The sequence below is a fragment of the Marmota monax genome, unplaced genomic scaffold (genome assembly GCF_021218885.2).
Source record: "Marmota monax isolate L192 unplaced genomic scaffold, Marmota_monax_Labrador192_F-V1.1 WCK01_AAM20220418_F8-fsc00006, whole genome shotgun sequence".
Lineage (NCBI taxonomy): Eukaryota > Metazoa > Chordata > Mammalia > Rodentia > Sciuridae > Marmota > Marmota monax.
Window position 1 is genome coordinate 16269201 of NW_026693712.1, and position 16750 is coordinate 16285950.

General features: G+C 41.2%; 1 long non-coding RNA gene across 1 annotated transcript in view; it reads right to left on the bottom strand.

Moving 5' to 3' along the window:
• Positions 1 to 14280: 14280 nt before the first annotated feature.
• Positions 14281 to 16750, bottom strand: part of LOC124103641 (uncharacterized) — a 127565-nt gene continuing 125095 nt past the window's right edge. Inside the window, exon 12 of the long non-coding RNA XR_006855244.2 lies at positions 14281 to 16679. This is a non-coding gene — a long non-coding RNA (uncharacterized LOC124103641). The remainder of the gene's footprint in view (positions 16680 to 16750) is intronic.

Sequence of the window (16750 nt, forward strand, 5' to 3'; positions counted from 1 at the left end):
CACAAGGGAGAAAAAGGCAACTGGAAAACTCTTTAGAGATGGTGCCAGTTTCAGAGTTCAGGAAGGAACTGGCTGTCTGGGGATGTCTTAATCTGGGTATGAAAATAAATAACATAAGAAGCTTATTTATACAGATCTAAAGAGAAAAACTCCACAGCCCATATTACCCTTCAGGAACTAGTTTCCTAAGGTCCTACGGTAAAATAGTGACCCTACAGAAAGAACAAAGAAATCAAAGAGACAGAAAATGAGTAGAAATGAGTAGAGATAGAAAAATTTTGGCACTCCAGATTCTTTAAGAAATGACTGATTCTTCGCAATAACCTCTATGAGTTGACCTCATTTGTTTTTCTAAAAGGATAGAGATCTGCTTTCCTGACAACCAAGCAAAAAAGAGAGTCCCTGAATCCCTCCTATGGGGGAGAGACTGTAACAGAGACCAGAGAATTATGAACTAAAAAAAAAAAAAAAAAAAAAAGGATGCTATTGAGGGGCTTCAAAACTTAGCGGGAGAATGTGACATGAACAAATCATTTAAAAGCAACAAGAAAAGCACTAAAAGAAATATGTACAGGATGCTTTGGGAACACAGGTAGGAGGAAAAATAATCTTCCTAGGGGTGTTAGTAAAACTTCCCAGAGAAGCAACATTTGAGCTATGTCAGAACAGAGGAGCAGATATTATGATTTGAATGTCTGTGTGGCCCCGAAATGCACGCACATGTTGAAACCCAGTCACCATTGTGATGGGGTTGGGAGGTGACTAGGTGAAGTGGGCTCTATCCTCATGAAGGGGATCAGTGCCCTTATTTAAAAATAATAATAATAATAAAATAGACCCCAGAGACCCCATAGACTGCTTTATCTTTTCCACCATGAGCAGACACATGACACAGGTTCAAACAGCCAAGCTGTGGTCAGAAAAGTAGTCTACTTATTGGCCCAGAGATATGGCTGCCATGGACCCTGTATCCTGAGAAACAGAGGTCACTCTCCAAGGATTTATAATCATCATCTATCCTTAAGAAGATCTGGGCTACAAATTTATACTACCTGTCTGGTTGAGGAACCCCAGCCTTAGAAATAAACATAAGAAATGGCCCATGGTATTCTTGGGACACCAAGTCAAAGGAAACAGAACTCTCTCTGCAGATTCAACTTCCCAAATCAGGACACATGGTTTTTCCATGTTTATTGAATCTCTAATCCCTAGTTCATAATTCAAAACTTACTTGCAAAAAGTTGAATGAGACAGTCAGCAGACATGCCGAACAGCAATGCTAAATGTCCAAGAACTTCAGAGAGTGGAACCATCGGTGCTGATCGGGTGTCCTCACCATAGAATACATATCTGTAAGATGATCAAATATGCTTTTCAAAGGGACGTGAAGAAATATAAAGGTTCTCACAAATCCAAGGCAAATTTAATTCGGAAAGGAGCCAAATAGAACTTCAAATGAAAAAGATACTGAAATTTAAAACCCAATGGGTAGAACTCCCAGCAATGGCAGATGATTAAAGTGGTCATGAAATCCTCCCACAGATAACAATGATAAAAAATAGGATAAAAACAATTAAAAAAACACACACACAACTATTGAAAGACAGAAGCAGAAGAATTTAATCTCAAAAACTGCCACAGGAAGAGGTAAGAATTTTGAGTTTCTGTCTTCCTGGCTTGAGGGTGATGCCCAACCCTCACAGCTACAACTGTGAAAAATAGCAGTGGAAAACCACAGTTTTACCAGCTGAAGGTGCCAGAGATCAGAGTTCAAGGCTGGAAAAGTAGCTAGAAATCTACAGGAAAAGTACTGGCAGTAGAAAAACCACAGAAGGAGTATAAAACGGTGAGTATAAACTCTGCCCAAACCCTTGGCCAGAAACTAAACTACGCAGATGTGGTAGGAGACCCTAAGGGACGTGGTGAAAAAGTGGACAGAAACCAGAAAGAAATCTGCTCTTGAACAGAGCTGTGTGCAGTCACTGCCTTTTTAAATTTGTTTTTAAAAACTGAGTAAATTTCTCAACTGTGCACAAATCAGGTGGTGGAAAATTGAAACTTACAGGCCTGAAATGTTAGAGAGAGTGCTCAAAATCAGCCAAATAGCTAGAAAACAGGGAAAGGGAACCCCTAGAAGCAAGAAAATCACAAAGAGAGCAATTCCGTCTCTGTTGAAATCCTTGGCTAACCACCAAATGACAGAAACAGGGGAAACCCCCAAAGGGCCAGAGGAGAAACACAGCAATGGGAAGCCATAGGAACAGAGAAATCAGCTACTGAGCCTCACAAGGTGACAAAGTTTGCAGGGGAGTCCAGACAAGTTAACTGCTTGCCAGGTCAAAACTCAACAAAGCGCAAAAGAATGCAACAGAATCTGGAGTTGCCAGAGTGGGTTATCTACAAGGCCCAACTTTCAACCAGAAATTCCTAGACGTGCACAGAAACATGAAAGTGGTCTCTATTCTCCCAGGAAAAGGCAGCCAATAGAAACTGACTCTGAGTGACTCCGGATGTTGGACTTCATGGGCAAAAATCTTTAAAGCAGTTATTATAAAAATGTTCAAAAAAAATTAAAGGAAATTATTATATCACATTCAATGAACAGCTAGGAACTCTCAGTGGAGAAATGAGAACTGAAAAACAAAACCACCACCACCAACAACAACAAATAAACAGAGCCAGGAAGATCTAGGTCTGAAAAATATGGAAACTGAAATTTAAAAAGATCATGACACGGGCTCAACAAAAATTTGGGATGATAAAACAAAGAATCAGTGAACCTGAAGACAGTGTAATGGAGATGCCAGATTCACACAACTGCAAGAATAAGAACTGAAGAGAAAGGAAGAGGACCTCAGGACCGGGGGGATAGATATCCAGATGTTCCAGATGTTGGTATACATGTCATTGGAATTCCAGAGGAAGAGGAGAAAGAAGAGGAAGAAAAGGTAACCGAAGAACTCTTTATTAAAAACTTCCCAAAGGGGCACAAGGAAACTTTTAAGGATGGTAGAAATGCTGTGTGCTTTGAGCACAGAGGTGTAAACATTCATCAAAACTCACCTAATTGTATACTATAAATGATGTATATCAATCAGTATCTAATACTCTATTCTAAAAAGTGATGAAATATGCTCATCTCCCCCATTAAAAACATCCTAATGTATGAGTTAAATATTATATTGGCGATGTTTGCACTTCCCAATCTTTTATTTATTGTTTGCTTAGAGTATTTCCTTTAATTACATGTTAAGGGTAGGCTTGTTCCCATAAATACTCTTGGGTATCTTTTGTTTGAAAATATTTTTATTTCCTATTCATTGCTAAATATTTTTACCAGATATAGAATTCATGGTTGAGTTTTTTTTTTTTTTAATTTGAGAAAAATGTGCTATTTCTTTCCTCCATGGGTTCAGAAAAGTGAGGAAGTATGAGGGGTTTTGATGTTGTTGTTTTGCTGGTGTTTGGATTATGTAGGGTAGAGGCCACCAAATGGTCCTTTGGCTCAGGGAACAGCTTTTCTTAGAACATTTTATTTTTGTCTGTGTCTGTCTTAGACTATCATAGATTGAATGGCTTAAACAACCAACACCAATTTCTCACAGTTTTGGAGGCTAAGGAAGAATTCAAGAACAAGGTATCTGAAGGTCCAGTATCTGGTGACCCACTTGCTGACTTGCAGATGGCCAACTTCTTGCTGTGTCCTACTTGGTGGAGAGGTAGGGAAAAGCAAGACCTCATGTCTCTTTATTCAAGGGCAATGATCCAATTCATGAGGATTCCAATCTCATGACTTAATTCCCTTACAAAGGCCCCATCTCTTAGGTGTTAGGATTCAATACATGAATTTTGGGTGACACAAACTGCCTATCTATAGCTTCTACAACTCTTTAGTTGGGAGATTTGGGAGATGATGAGGAAAATAAAGGAAATTTCCATTAAGCTTCTCCTCAGTCCCAAAGTCCCCAGTTGGCCAACTTCTTTCCACATTTCCAAGTCTTCTTAGGCTCCTTTATTGTGTCATGTCAGGGGTTTTTAAATTACAAGAAAGACAACCTGGGAAGATTGGGGCTCCTCCATTTTGGCTCAAACTCAAGATATAGAATTTTTCCAACATTATGATGGACATTTTCAAACATGAAGCAAAACTGAAAAGATTTTACAGTAAAACCCATATACCAAAACCACCTAGATTTTATCACTGACACACTACACTTGGGTTGGCCTGGTCCTGAACAGCTAAAGTCTAGAATGCAAAATGTCCTCTACAGTACAGTAGGAAAAGTTCCCTGAAATCACGACGGTAATTCCAACAAAATGTTTGGAAGACAGTTTTTGTCTAGGTCTGTCTGAGTTTAGACTATCATAGACTGAGAGACTTGAAAATACAGGTGTATGACTTTATCATATAAAGTTACTAATGTGTGAAACTATCGTGTAAAGATGTTTAAATGGGTAGTAAAACTACAAAGGAAAGCAAAAAAAAAGTCTATCACAAAAGTCATAATTGGCCAAATTATATTGTGCACATGTACAAATATGTAACAACAAAATCTCATCATTATGTACAACTATAATGCACCAATAAAAAATGTGCAAAATAATAAAAATAAAGTCATAATAGCAAAACCATGATGAAAAGACAGAGTATTGGCAGGGTTACAAAGTACCTCTCCACCAAAAGCTTATTAGTTGCAAGGAAAAATTATTTCTGATTAGGAAGGAAGTACTAAGTGTTAGTACTTCTCAACTTGGGTGTTCGCTTTATAATAATGTTATATTGGACTGCATGTTCTAATTGGCTTTCTGTGTGTACTTCACATTTGTAATAGTATGAGAAATGAACATTCTTGAATTGATAAAAAAAATATTATATTGGTAAATACTGAAGAGAATACAAATAGAAAAACAGATCTGAAGAAATTAACCAAAATGTCACACAGTGAGAAATGTGAGAGGAACTGAGGGCTGGGGAGGAGAAAGTGAGGAGGCCGTGCAGTGTGGGAAAAGAGGGGAAACAGAGAGAGGGGATATGGAGGGACGGGGACTGAAACTGTTCTTGCTTTGATGAAAGGTAGAATCCTAATGTTCTGGAACCATGTGGAGTTCTCTGCCGGATCTATGCCCACATTCAGAGGGACAGTCACCAGGAGGAAGAACATCATAGAGAATATCTTTAAAAAAGAACTGAAGGAAAGGGTGGTTCCCTGTACAGTGGCATTTATAGCAGCAGCAACACAACAATAGCAGCCAGGAGAGAGGAGACTCTGTCTTCAAAGGGCTGAGAGAAAATAATCGTTAACCGGCTGGTTCTCTGTGACCAACGTCAAGTCATTTCTGAACTTCTGTTTTGAGCTTTCTTGTTACCTCTTCACTCCCAGTCCATCAAATATGTCCAGTCTCTTAGGCTTTGAAGGGATTTTATTTAAAGTAAACAGTGTTAATATGCTCAGGGTGTTAATGACATAAGACTGTGGACTGCCAGTGTTGACCTAAGCCATTTTTATTATATTACTAAACTATGCACAAATATATAAAACTAGGTCTAATGCTCATATGCTTATAATTCTCACACAATTACTAAGCCTAAAATGTATGAATAAAGGCATAGGACTTATTCATAGATTAAAAACAAAATGTCAATGAAATCCAAAATATTGACATAAATGTGACAGACTGTGCTATTCATCTGTTGATGGACACTTGGGTGGTTGCCACAGAATAATTGCTAAATTCTTAAAGACCAGAAGCGTATCGTGTAGTTGTGCATTTTCTTTTTTGCTGTGAGAGGCTAAGCATAGTCGCTCGGAATGATGAGCCTGAAATCAGAGGCTTTGTAAGTTATTGTTGTCCTGATTGTAATTTGTCCTTTTTAAGATAAGCTCGTTTTAACTTCTGTTTCTGTTTGTTTTGTTTTGCAAAGCTGGGATGAAACCCAGGACCTGCTAGGCCAGCGCTTTACTACTGAGCTGCATTCCCAGCCCTGTTTCACGATTTTAAAAGGTTAATTAATTTCATGAGAAACCTCAAAATACAATACCAAAAAGCTTCCATTCAAGGGAACGTGCTGATGAAGGGGGGACCATGAAGCAGGCTTGGCTGATTCTGCAAAGTGGGTGAGTATGAGACTGGACCCCTTGATCCTCATACCTTGGGGTCTTCTCAGTCTACCTTGCAGTGAGACATCACCTCCTGTTCCCCTGATCCCCATATGAACACAAACCCAGGAACTGAAGGAGGGTGGCCAGACTGACACAGAGATTCAGAATGAGTTCACAGTCCTTCTGAAAGCTGCACACACGCATGTCCATACACACACACACACACACACACACACACACACACACACCCCGCTTGCATATTTAACAACCTCATTTTTATCCTGAAAATGAAGGATTTTAAGGCAAGAGAATCACTTGGGGTAAGAATCTCAGATGGTGGAAGGCTCTGGCAAGCTGTTGATAAAAGGAAAGATATGCCACACTTTAGCGGTGGCAAAAAAATGATCATTAACACTCAAGCCAGGAATGGTGCATATTTCTAATCCCAGCTATTCCTGAGGCTCAGGCAGGAGGATCACAAGTTTGAGGTCAGCCTGGGCAATGTAGCAAGACCCTGTCTCAAATGATTTTATATATATTTTTTTCCCTAAACACAAAAAAAAAAAAAAGAAAAGAAAAGAAAGAAAGAAAAATTGTGAGTTACTTATTAAAGATCTCCAGGTCTAAACAAACCATCACACCAGGGCCTGAGAAAGTACACACAAAGAGGCTGACAGTCTCCAGCCCTTTACCACAAGTCTATTTTCCCCACAATCCACTGACTGCCTGCCTCCTTCAAGATACTAAGGTGGCTAGTGAACAAAAAAATGAAGGAATTCTTTTAAGAACACAAAGAACGATGAATAGATTCAGACAAAGTACTGGATTCTTAGAAACTAGACTCTTCCATCCCCTGCAAGTTCAAATTAAAAAGTAGAGATGGCGAAAGAGTTGGAAACAGGAACCAAAAATTCATGTCAATGAGCCAGGCCTGGTGGCACACACTTACAATCCCAGCAGTTTAGGAGGCTGAGGCAGGAGGATTGTGAGTTCAACGCCAGCCTCAGCAACTTAGCAGGGCACTTAGCAACTCAGCAAGACCCTGTCTCTAAAAAAAAAAAAAAAGGTCTGAGGATTTGGCTGAGTGGTTAAGCACCCCCTGGGTTCACCCCCTGGGTTCAATCCCTGGTACCAAAAAAAAAAAAAAAAAAAAGAGGAATGAAGGTGCTGAACATGCTGAACACCCTGGGTGAACTTTGAAAACACTATGTTAAGTGAGATAAGCCAGACCCAAAAGACCAAATATTGTATGAATCAATTTATAAGCGATATCTTGAATGGATAAATTCACAGAGACAGGAAATAGATTAGAGGTTGCCAGGAGCTAAAGGGAAAGGATGATTATTGCTTAGTTTCTATTTGGGCTGATTAAAAAGTTCAGGAAATATAAAATAGTGATGGTTGTACAACAATGCAAAATCAATACCATAGAATTGTACATTTAAGAATGGTTAAAGGAGCAAATTTGATGATATATATTATATATATGATATAATGTATTATATATAATGTATTATATATATTATTTATATATTACATATAATATATATAATAATTTCCCTCTCTATATAATGTATTATATATCATATATAACCACAATTTTTTTGAATGAGGGACTCCACTAGAAACAGTCCAAGTGCCCTCCAATAGATGAACGAATCCATATGTAAATTGTGGTACATTCATATGTTAGAATAAAATGAAACTAACTATGGATACATACAACAACTTTGATTAATTGCAAGGATATTATGCTGAGTGAAAGAAGCTAGTTTCAAAATGACACCTACTGTGTGATTCTCTGTTTACCACATCCTCACAATGAAATAGAAAGCACATCAGTGGGGCGCTGGTAGGGAAGAGTAGAGTCAAAGTGGTGGCACAGGAGAGTTTTGGGGGCAGGAGATGGAACCGTTCTGAACCCTGATTGTGGCGGTGGCTACGTGAATTTATGTAGATGTTAAAAGTCATAGAAGTATTCATTGGAATTTTACAAGTCAAGTTGTAAAAAAAAAAAAAAAAAAGGAGGGGTAGGAGAAATGTCAACAATCGCTGTCACTGCTCCTGTCACCACTGATAACTGCTTCCTCCCTCAAGTCCCTGATTTCCCCTGGAACTTCTATCTCGTAATATCACTCAGAGAGCACTATCTGGAAACATTTCTCTTGTAATTATAACAAAGGGTGCACACTGCTGTTCCTAGGAAGGGTCCTTTTCTTCGCACTTGTCCATCCATCTAAAGCCACGCTCTCTGCCTTTCTACACTTGATGCTTTTTCTGGACAAAACTTTTTTCACCTGGGAAAGAGAAATGTGGCTGGGTCCCAGGGGTAACTTCCACAGAGCCCTGGGAAAACACCACAACACACATCCGTCATGCCGTGACAAGGAGCACCCCAAGTCCTCCTGAGGTACAACCTTGGGAAATGTATAGACTCACAGTGTGAGCCTCCTGGGTTGTTTAATGACCATGGCCTCTGGAAACCTTCAGGTGTGTGACTCTGAGGACCTGGAAGAAGCAGGTCCCACAAGAGCCCAAACAGGCTCTATGGAGCAAACCCATGCACAAAGCTGCCAGAGACTCTGGATCACACCAATGGCCTGCAGGAGAAAAACAGTAAGAGAAAGCCCCCAGCAAGCTCCTGTTTCTGGGGTAATTCATGCTGCACTGGTAGCTCTGGCCTCTGGAAGCCTCTGGAAGCCCTGGGACATTATTTATGGCAGCTACAGGCAGCTACAGTCCCTGGATGTGAGCTGGACAGACTTGGGAGAAAGCAGAGACTAAGTGCCCTGCTTTATCTCACCCCGTACTTCCTCACCTCTTGGTGCTGGGCGGGGGTGTCACCAGTGAAAGAGTATTTTACAAGCGAGCCATTCATCAGGACTCCTAATTAAAAAGTTGGAAGGCGGAACATTGGAGCTGCTTTTGCCATCTTCCGACACCTCATTAACCTCATCGCTGGTCTTCTGTTGAGGGCTGAGGCTCAGGGACTACTTGGTAGGATCCATCCTCATGCTGGAGTAGAAAAAGAAATAGCACCACTCTGCCTAAACAAGGACCCCCCCATGTGACCAGGAGAGTTGCATCAGGTCACGAACCAAATGGGAAGGACGTGACAAGGGGCGAAGATGTTCTTAGCCTTTCCTGAATTTAGGCATATCCGCCCGTTCTCAGAGGAGAAGGGAGGAATCACAAGTAACCCACTTTTCAGAGGCCCTTAGTAAAGGGGAAGATGATTTCCCAACTTCTCTGTGCAGAAGACAGCTAAGAATAAATAGCTAGGGTTTTGAGCTAGACTGAGAACCAAAAGCTGCACATTTTGTGAATTTTGAACTGAGACCAAGTATTCTTTTTTACTCAGCTGCAAAACCAAACTTATGTTTTAAATACATAAATAAACTTTAGAAATACAGTTCACACTGAGCCAGATTCATTTATTTTTCCATGACTGGTGAACTGAAGCACAAAAAAATGTTCACTATTCACTCAACTAAACTTATATTCCATTTTTTTTTAAGTCTGTCTCTGGTATCATGGAAATAACAGAAAGAAATTAGGCTCTACTGAGCAAGGGGTCCAACTCCATCTCGCTCCTGGTGAGAATGTGGTGAGACTTGGAAAAGGAGTTGGGCCCAAGCAGCCTTTCGAAGCCCAGGGGCAAGATCCCAAACTGGGTTTTACCTGAATCTGTGATGTTTTAATTTGTCCACAAGAACCAGAGCCCCTTCCCTTGCTGGTCCCCTACAAAAATGAAATTATAAAATCATTTTTTTAAAAAAATACTTTTATTGATTGATTGATTGATTTTTATGTGGTGCTGAGGATCGAACCCAGGGCCTCACACATGCTAGGTGAGTGCTCTACTCCTGAGCCACAACCCCAGCCCATAAAACCGTTTTTTAAAAGCCCAAATAAGAAACCAACAAGCCAAAATGTAGGTTCCATCTCTTACCTATTTGGTTTGGCCTACAACAAGTAGAAGGGCTACAACCTGCCGCCCCTTCACTTGGATCTCTCCAGAAGGATCTAACAGGTCCCTATGCAGTCTGAAGAGCATGGAAGGGATGCCAAACATGGCAAACACACAAAGCCAGATATTTTAACTCACCTAGTTAGGAACTGACAGTGTGTACGGTCAGATTGCTAACAAGCAGGAACACTAATGCATCCTGGAAACTTTGACATCCTAGACAACAAAAGGCTGAACACCAGTGATTTGTGGAGCAGACAGAAGATACATGCATGGACCAGAGGCTGCCTCTTCAGAGAGCAGAGGGACAACACAGCCCCTGACCATGGTCCTCACCTCTTTTACAATCATTTTGGCTTGTCTTTCCCCTGTTCTTTTGCACAGGGTTTGTCCTTGGCCTCTTCCATACTCTTGGGGTACCTACAGCTGCTCTCATGTCTTCAAGGAGACTTTAAGGCTATCTCCAAACCTGTGTCAGCAACTGTTTGGGGGAGCTGTGGATCAGTATGTTCAACTTTCCCCTGTGGACATGTCGATGATCTGCAAACACTCTAAAAGTCATCTGCTGTCCCTTCAGTCCTAATCTGTTCCTCTTCCTGCATCACTCCAAAGCAAAAATTATTCCCCCTAAATTCCCGATGCTTTCTCAGTCTCAAAATGAACAGATCTCCAGCCAGGAGGCCAGAGGGTAACCATGTTGTATGAAAGTGCCTGCTCGCTCCAGGGCTGGGTGGACAGGTGTGGGGGTGGGGTATAGGAATATCTTCCAGAAGACAGAAAATGGTTCTCCAAAAGGTAGTATCTTTCTGTGGAATCTAAAAGCTTTCAGTATTTATGCTCACTGTGACTGTTTATAAGGGCTATCTTATTGTTTACAAGATTTGGGGCATTATAAAACATACATGCAGCTTGCTTAAGAATTCAGGATATCACCAGGTATGGTGGTGCACACCTGTAACCCCAGTGGCACGGAAGGCTGAGACAGGAGGATCACGAGTTCAAAGCCAGCCTCAGCAACTTAGCAAGGCTCTAACCAACTCAGCAAGACCCTGTCTCTAAATAAAATATAAAAAATGGCTGGGGATGTGGCTCAGTGGTTAAGTGCCCCTGAGTTCAATTCCCAGTTCCAAAAAAAAAAAAAAAGAATTCAGGATATCAAAATCATTATGTAGTGAGATAAGACTCAGAATAGAGCATGGATAGAACAATCTTATGGAAGAACTGAATGTCCAGCCGTCTCTGAGTCTCTCCCTGACTTTCTACTCCCTTCTTGGAAGGTCTTCAGCTACATCTAACTACCAACTCCAATTGAAGCATAGACAAAAATTCCCTTTCTCTCCTCCCATTTATAATGTCTCAGACCAGCTGGCAATTTTATAGAGAACATTATAAAACCAGCAAACAAAAATAAAGAACAACTATTTCCTCACATTCAGTTTTAGGACTTGAAATCTAGGCATAGTTTAATCATTAGCCTCTTTATCTTTTCTCTTATAGATGATGAGACCCTCTTATAGTTTTGGGGTGGAGCGGGGGCGTCCAGAGAAAGTAGGTGAAGGTCATAAAACAATTTTGTGTCAGAAGCTGAACTATGAATGTGGTGACTTCAGTGTCTTCTCCCGTCCTTTTGGTTTTTTCCAGCTACAACTCTTAAAAGCATGGCCTTGGGTTGGGCTGAAGCTTGGAGGTAGAGCATTTGTGCAGCATGGAGGGTGGCCTGGGTTTCAAGCCCAGCATTACAAACAGCAACAGCCAGGTCTTGATGGCTTCCCTCCACCCTGAGGTTTGCTCCTCTGTGGCTCTGTACTATACGGCCTCCCAGCACCATCTTGGCTCCCTGGCCCTGGAAACAGTCTATCAAAGTATCATGCTGTGTCCAACTCCCCAAAGACAGAACCTCCTTTTTGCTGTCCCCTGAACTCAGTCTTATTTCCCACCAAAGCAATAGGCCCGGTTCACGATGAAGTTAGCTGGCAATGAGCACTGACATCCTTGGCTCTCCATGAATGGCTATGGCTCAGGTAACTCTCTTTGTAGGCGAGTCTCAAGCTGCATACAGAAGCAGGTGCATTACATTCTCATTATGCTAATGCCTTCATCATGTCGTGGTTATGTCTGTATATGCACACGTGTGTATGCACACACACAGTGAGAATTACAATGTATCTATTGATAATGGTATCTCTTGATGTTTGAAATTTAGCTCAACACAAACAAAAAGGCACCTGAAGAGCATGGGAGCTTATATAGCATCATGCAGTAGCCTCCGTCCTGGGCTGGAAGTCATCATAATGTGTTCTTTGTTCTGATTTTGCCAGAACTCTGAGAGCCTCATCTGCATGCCAACTCAGGATACCTGGGGATCAGCCTCAATCAGCAGGAATTTTATTTGTCTGAGCCACCCCCCCAAAACCTCATAAAACAGTGGTTTTCAAGCATCTTGACTATCTCTCAGGGATGGATAGGGCTGAGGGACAGTCCCCACACTTGTAAAAGAAAACCGCTTGAGGGAGGACATTATATGATTTGTAAGTTTCCTTTTCTGAAAGTTTATGTATGAATCTAAATTTTCCTTGGTTTTGCCTTACAAAGTGTGTTTGAGGAGTAAACTTTTTTTTCTTTTTTGATTTTTTTTTACTTCTGGATACTTATTAGGGGACATTAAAATGTCTCCTTTCCCCATTCCATACTCTGGCAAGAGCTAAATTTGTTTTTTGAAGGTCTGAGCACCCCGCCTCTCTCACTGCTGCCTCTCTCCACTACCCCTACTCTTGCTCTTAGAAGCAAAATGCACTTTTGGTTGAGGAGGATTTTACTAGATCATCCCAGGGGAAGGATGGAGGTCACTGCTTTGTGCTGAAGTAGAAGCAGCCAGACTCAAGAGCGTGGATGAAATTCTCTGCAAGGTCAGGGTTTAGGAGTTTCTGTGTAGAGTGTTTGAACATCTGTGCCCTATTGGCATGCCATGTATGGAACAGGAACGGAGAATAGCTGCTAAGCCACAAAACCCTGAGAGCAGTGCCAGGGACTTCTGCACTCTCCCTAGGCCTGTAAAAAAAGCTCTTTGAAGGATGTCTCTGGGCCTCTTGGGGCAGTAGTGCCCAACAGATGGCCAAGAAAAACCACCTGCAAATAGCAATAAATATCCTCCCCCCCAATACTTCCCAACTCCATTTATGTGGCCAGTATTACTCTGATACCAAAACCAGGCAAAGACATTGTAAGAAAACTACAGACCAAATATCCTTCATGAACACAGATGCAAAAATTCTAGACAAAATCTTAGCAGATTTATTCTAGCAATACAGAAAAGGGATGATTGTGGTACATTCACATAGTAAAAAATGACTCAGTAATTAAGGGGAACAAACTACTGGGATTCAAAACAAGAAGGATGGCTAGGGATATAGTTCAGTTGGTAGAGTGCTTGCCTCACATGCACAAGGCCCTGGGTTCAATCCCCAGCACCCTTCCCTCCCCCCAAAAAATAAGCCCAAGATGGATGAAACTCTAAAACATTATACTATGTAAAAGAAACCAAAGTGTTTATTGTGTGTGTGTGTGCATGCGCATGCACGCGTGTCAAAATAGATGTAGGTGTGCATGATTCCAATTATATAAAACTCCTGAAAAAAAAAAACAAATAAAATGTACAGAGAGAGAAAATGGTTCAGTCTTTGCTTGGGATAGAAGGGAAAAGGAATGAGGGGTGAGGGTGTCTGGGACAGAGTCCAAGAAGACTTTGTAGGGTGACAGAAATATCTATATTGATGATGATGGTGGTGGTGGTTACATGCAAGTATTGCTTCTTAAAAACTTGTCCAAATAAATTTAAAATGAGTAAATGTCATTTCATGCAAACTATGGCTAAATAAAATTGCTTTTGTTTTTCATCTGAAATCAGGCTTGTTCAATGTGAACTCTAATCTTTTTTTTTTTTTAAGAGAGAGAGAGAGAATTTTAATATTTATTTTTTAGTTCTCGGCGGACACAACATCTTTGTTTTTTTGTATGTAGTGCTGAGAATCGAACCCGGGCACACGCATGCCAGGCAAGCACGCTACCGCTTGAGCCACATCCCCAGCCCAACGAACTCTAATCTTTACAAAGGTAAAACATTCAGTGGGAGAGTAGACCTCAAAGGCTCGGATCACCCAGATGAAAACTCACTTCTAACACCAAGTATTCTCTGATGTGGTCATACAGGAGTCTTGGGAACAGCATAAAATAATTAGACCAAAGTTGGAGAACCCTTAAATACCCAATAACTAACCAGAAGAGACACTGCATTGAAAAATGCTTGAGCCTGATATGTCTTGAGCGTCCCTCAGAGTTCAGTCTTCAGGGCTCACAAGGGTTAAATTCCGTTTTTCAAGTCCTGACCTTTTTTTTTTTTTTTTTTGGCAAGGCTTTGTCAGGAGAAGCCTCTAAGAGCTGAGCACAGCTCCCAGATGACAGCCAGCAAGGAAATGGGACCTCAGTCCTGCAACCACAAGGACCTGGATTCTGCCAAAAACCTGAATAAGCTGGGAAGTAGATTCTTCCCCTGAGCCTTCAGAAAAGAGCTCAGCCCGCCAGCCCCTGATTCAGGCCTGGGAAGGCAGAACAGGGGAGCCAGCCGTAGGTCAGGTTTCTGACCTCCACCATGTTCAGTTTCTACTAAGAAAACTCCACACTTGTTAACATGGAAAAAAAGATTGATATGGGTTATTTCATGTGGCTAGAGTTTTCTTCACTTTTCAAACTCATCAACACAGACTTGTTATCCGAAGCAATGCGAGAGCATTTTTCAGAGGTTGGCTGGATAGATTTGATCTTTAAATAATAAAGTTTGTTGTTTAGATTTGCAAGCCAAAGAGTTAGGCTCCAAAGAGTTAATGTACCTTTTAAATGTGGAGCTTCTTCCCAGACAGAGCCTTAGGCACCGAGGAGGGAGGAGTATAGAGTAGGAAAAAAAGGAAGCTGTGAAGTATCACTGCATGAAACCATTTCTTAGGCCTCTCAGGGTCACTTTGTTCTAATGCACTACATCCCGAGAGGAGACAGACCAGGCACCACGATTTTAAAGAGGCTGCCCATCAAAACAGTGCAAAGTAGACAAGTTTTCATTTATTTTCTTTGGAACATTCCTGTTGGCAGCTGTACTCAATTGGTTAATGGAATATTCTAGACTCATTAAATAGGCTCATTTAAAGAAAGGAGCCACCGAGAGTGGGGTAGGATGTGGAGCCAGCCTGGTTCTCCGCTGGCAGTTTCCAAAAGCAGTACCTTTTCAACAGCTCTCACAGATACTGTGTTGACATGATGGGTGTTACAATCATGATGAGAGACACTGTAGAAAGCAGCAGGGAAGAAAGACTGCCAGTCTGGGGTCAGGGGAAGTCAGGGGTCGGGGCCTCTCTTAGGTGCCTCCCTGGCATCCTGGGGTGGGAGATGTGGGTGGTGAGGGGTCAGTCAACATCAAGCCCCACCTCCAGGCTGACCACTTTTGCATTAGGACCTGGCATTACCTCTGCACACCTTGTCTGCTCTGAGGCTGTTTGAAGAGCAATCACTGCTCATCCTCCAGGACTCCTTGGCTGCAGGACTTCATGACAAGCCTCTCTCACCTCTGTGTCTCTCACCTCTGAAATGTGAACTGGGCAATTCTTTACCTTAGTTCCAAGAATAACTTGAAGCAGGAGTTCAAATCTTTGATAGATGTGTGGATTTTAATAAAGCTCTTGGTAGGAACTTTTAGTTCCAGGAAAACCAAATTCTATTACAGTGAATATAATTGTGACAAAAAAATAATAATAATCTCAAGGTCCTAGCCGGGCCCACTTATTTCTAGCAATATTTAATATCATTAATTCCAGTACAATCAAAAAAATCCAATAAACTCTTGAAAATTTTTTTATATTGAAGTTGACCTAGTCATACATTAAAAAATAAAAAATCTTGTCAGGTATGGTTGCACACACCTGTAATCCTAGCTACTGGGGAGGCTGAGGCAGAAGGATCCTATAGATTTTGCCATTTCCCTGTTTTGTTTATTCTACCCCAGAAAGAGGGGCATGAAGTCACATAAACTCTGTACTCTAGGGGCCAAAACTTTTTTTTATTGCGTTTTATGTTAAATAAACAAACTTTCTGAAGTACTGCCATTTGTTGGGTAAGAATGTAAATCTGAACTTAATGGACCTCAGATGTCTTTGGGGGCTGTCTGAACTTGACCATGCATTGAAAAGTCCTAAGTCCCAGAAGGTACTAGTGTGCATGGTTATAGATCTGCTAACTGGAGAATTTTTTCTTCATTTAGAGATGAATTCTTTTCCCCCAGCATGTGGAACTCGAAGCAGTAACCAAAGAGCTACCCAACTGAAATGGAGGGGGAATGTTCAGGATGAAGGCTGATGAGAAGAACTCCGGATGCCCCAGCTGCCAGGATTACTTGAAATATATCAAAGTTTCCACCATGGTATGGCACTCTGTCCTCATATCCCATTCCGTCCTCTATGATGGACTTCATTTGCAAAAGGTCATCTAATAGAATCTCCTCTGAAGGCAGATGTGCCACTGTGTCTGTCAGCTTGATGTTGCTGTGACAAAACACCTGAGAAAAACAACTTAGAAGAGGAAATATTTATTTTAGCTCACAGTTACAGAGATTTCAGTCCATAGTCATTCAGCTCCATGG